Here is a 4,146-nt window from a genome sequence, read left to right as displayed (position 1 = left end):
CAAGGGGACCCAATTCTTGCATTCTGTGAAAACGGGTAAGGTTGACTGTAACGTAATAATCTTTATCTTAGTTATCGTTCCTTTTGCCCGAGCAACGCCGGGCCCAGGTGGGCCCGGCGTTGCTCGGGCAAAAGGAATAATAATAATCGACATTAAAAGTATAATAATAATCGACATTAAAATGTTTATATTATTGTAATAAATAGAAAGAATTAATAGTCGAAAGAGACAAAACGAAAACTTTAATTTTAATGACGAAAATTAGCGAGAAAATAGATAGAATATTCAACGCAGAGAGAGAGACAGCAAAAGCTACCAGTCAGATCTTAACTACTGTATTAACAAAAAGAGATGTGCTTCTCTTCAAGATTTAAATGACCATACAAAGCTTTGTTGATTTTAAAATCAACAAAGCTTTGTATGGTCATTTAAATCTTAGCCACATATTTGTGTAACGTAATTGGAAAGTTCTTATTTAGCAGTTGTTTGTTTTGTGAAATTTCAGCAATGCTTCCAGTTGGACGAGAATAAAATTCGCATTAGTCTCCATTACTTTCAGACGCTCGCCGATAAACTGAAAGCAGAGAGAGAATTGCGTGAAGCCAACAGTCTACAGAATTTGGAGGTTCGTCTGTCACGATGCTATTTATGTAACAATAAAAATGCATGCTTTAACTTTTGTACAGTACGCCGCGTAATTTTTACAGGAAGAGTTGGAAGTCACGAAAAGAGCCGTCATGGAAATGAGACAGTGTAGAACATCTCTTTAAAAAAGAGGGAGATCACGGACATCGACGACGACGGAGAATTGCCAGAAAAATGTGAAGAAGTAAGCGAAGTATATGATAATTCCGGACAATTTTAATTTTCGGGAATTATCATATACGCTTCCGTCTTCCTCGAAAACTCAATTTTAATTAAATTGTGTTTTCGAGGAAGACAGAAGCGTAATATATTTTCCTATAGTTTTTGTCGCTTTTTTTATTATTAATCTTTATATGACGCAAAACTTTGTTCTGTAGGTCGTTCATCAATATCGGCGGAAACGTAACTACATAAAACAACTGGAGAAGGACGTGACCGAAAAACAGAACAAACTAGATCAGCTGAAGGACAAAATAGAAGAAATTAAGAAGTGTTGGCTTCCTCATTTGGAAGATTTGATAAGTACAATAAACAATAACTTCAGTCATTTCGGGTCCATGATTCTATCCACAGATATGACTAATGGCTCAATCATCACGGTGATTATGTCGAAAAGTAACCATGTTTGTACCTAACTTTTGGTAATAAATTCATTTTGTTATTTACACTTGTCTTTGTTTTATAGACCATTAGAGGTTGGGAAAAAATCGCCCTCATAACTTGTATCTTCAGTCTGAAGATACAAGTTAATATTTAAAAAGTAAGCTACCTTAAATCTACGACTCCTCATTACTTTCTGTTAATTTCGTCTTCCCAATAAATTCCCAAACTTTTTGACCGATCTGGGCCAAATTTTGCGTAGTAAGTCTTTACAATTCTCCAAAAATATACGCTACTTTAAAACTCGGAACCTCACTTATTTTCCCGATTTCATCACCACCCAAATTGCCAAATCATTGGACTGATTTTCACCAAATTTTACATAGTTACTCTCTGCCACTTTGCGAGAAATATACGCTACCCTAAAACGATGACAACTCAACTCCTTCAGTGAATTTCCGGGCAACACTGGACATTCTTTGCTAGTTATTAAATAAAACTGAAACATCAGCAACTGACATTAAACAGATTTCACTTTACCAAAAAACTTATTTGCTTTTTATATAAACAACGCATAAATAATGCTTTTATAAACCAATCAGGAAAATTATCGCGGAGTAAAAGTACATTTGCACAACCTTAGCAAATGGCGCAAGGGTGGGTGCTAGCCCACTCTAAAATCAACAAAGCTTTGTATGGTCATTTAAATCTTAGCCACATATTTGTGTAACGTAATTGGAAAGTTCTTATTTAGCAGTTGTTTGTTTTGTAACCCCGCCCCCTGAAATAATTTATTCCAGTCTTAAGATACTATTATTCGGGAATTTCTTTAATTATGTACTAGTTGTTCGTTAACTATTTTTATGTTCTATCTAAACTTTTTCCGTTTATATAAATGTCTTACTGAAAGTCGTTCGCTAAATTTAAAAAATTAGTATGTTTGATGATAAAATTTGTATATAACACTTACCCCCAAACAATCTTCTGCTCAGGGCCAGATCATCGCATAGACAAATGTCTAGGGCCCGGTCAAACTGTTTATTTTGAAAAGATTTGTAAATAACATAGTTTACTTTTCTGTTGGACAACTGTATATAATAGCCAAATGAACAAAAATATATAGCTTTTTATATGGTTATTGTGAATTCTAAAATCTAAAAAAAATGTGTTATGTTTCTTCTTATTGAAAGTAATTCATTCTCAGTATTAAAATGTGTAAAAAATTATTTACGAAACTGATTGAGTGAATCAAAATTAAATTCTTTTGCTGTTTTATACATCGAACAAAATGCTTTGGATAATATTAATTATAATGAAATAATTCATAATTTTGCTGAATTAAAACAGAATTTGTAAATAAAGTTTATTCATATTTATATACCGTATATCTGCGCAGATAAGATGATAGTTATATCATCTTATCTGCGCATACTTATATCATCTTATATGACGACCCCCAAAATCCGGGGTCGTCATATAGGACAGATACAAAAAACAATTAGATTGAAAGTTATATAAATTAAAATCATTATTAAAAAACGGAAAAACCGTAACTGTTTACCTGTAGAGAGTAGGATATGTCCACAAAATAGAATAGCCCATACGACGTTTATGTGAATAGTCAAGGTATGAATGCCCGAATGTTTGCAACAATCGCAAGGTAGTGCTACCAGACAAATAAAATAAATAAATAAAATAAAATTTGAAATTCTTTCAAAAAATTACGAATAGGACATAATTCCCTATACGCTATACAGTGTTATTATCCAGATGATGATCGCTGATCTAAACTAAATTCATAGGCCGTTGTTGATAGTTTGGCGGTCGTCTTATAGGACAGATATATGCTAAAACTATAAAACTTCGACGAATATTTATACCTCGTTGTCTTACCTACGTAGATATACGGTACTTACTTTTTTAAAACTATTTTGGTTTTTATTTAAATTATCTTTTTCATTATTCAATTTACCTTTCATAAGTAAAATATTATATTATTTAAATATTAACCAAAAAGGTTTAATTAAACAATTAATATTTTAAGGTAATATTGTTGTATAACAACTTTTGTTAGAGATTTAATAAAATAAATTTCAATTTTTCTTTAAATTTATAAACAAAATGTTCAAACTTTTCTAGAAAAACTAAAATTTATTGTTACATACTGTATTAAGTATTTTTTATTAATAAAAATTTAAGATTTGTTTTAGTTTTTCACATTATTTAATTTTTGTTTCTTTGCAGACACACTAAGGTGACATATATCAACACTTGGCAACTTATTGACTATTTATTCAGTTGGGACGCCTTTTACATTACGCGTTTCGGGCATTGGCCCCTCTTCAGCCAACTAGACATAAAAAATAAAACATGAGAAAATTTGTACAAAAATACGCGAGTAGATAAACTGTTTTTTTAAAAAAATTTTTTAAAAAACATACCATAAAACACAAACCACTATTGTACAGATGTCGAACAGGATGGACAATTTCATATTTCATATACAACTTGGATAACAAACAAGGTCGACGATAATCATTGGAGAACAAACAGGGTCGTAGATAGCAGCTTGACTACTGGGCTTTTAAATATGGCTTTCTTATAATTTACACAAAATTCAAATAAATAGATTGACAATTACAACATATCTTAACAATATTTGTTTTTACCTGTGGTTGATATTCGCATATTACACCGAAATTCATTCGATATTAGTTGTCGCCCTTTCTTTCCGAACAAAATTTCACAAAGTCATCTTAGCAATATTATCCAAACTGCCAATTTACATAGAACATACTTAAAGCAATTACATTAATTGTACAAACTAGTAATTATTATTTGTATTACTTACAATTCATAAAGACATACGATTTAAGTTGTAGCTTTTGGTTAAACCGCTCC

The 4,146-nt window shown here is 31.3% G+C and overlaps 1 long non-coding RNA gene across 1 annotated transcript; it reads left to right on the top strand.

Moving 5' to 3' along the window:
* The first annotated feature begins 442 nt into the window (after positions 1–442).
* LOC111634414 lies at positions 443–1,700 on the top strand. Its single transcript, XR_002758212.1, has 3 exons — positions 443–625; positions 708–829; positions 1,023–1,700. It is a non-coding gene; the product is annotated as an uncharacterized LOC111634414 (long non-coding RNA).
* The last annotated feature ends 2,446 nt before the right edge of the window (positions 1,701–4,146 follow it).

The sequence above is a fragment of the Centruroides sculpturatus genome, unplaced genomic scaffold, assembly GCF_000671375.1.
Source record: "Centruroides sculpturatus isolate CEXI.00-Female unplaced genomic scaffold, Cexi_2.0 scaffold809, whole genome shotgun sequence".
Classification (NCBI taxonomy): domain Eukaryota; kingdom Metazoa; phylum Arthropoda; class Arachnida; order Scorpiones; family Buthidae; genus Centruroides; species Centruroides sculpturatus.
The sequence above is the reverse complement of the archived record's forward strand: the minus strand, read 5'-3'. Positions and strand labels throughout refer to the sequence as shown.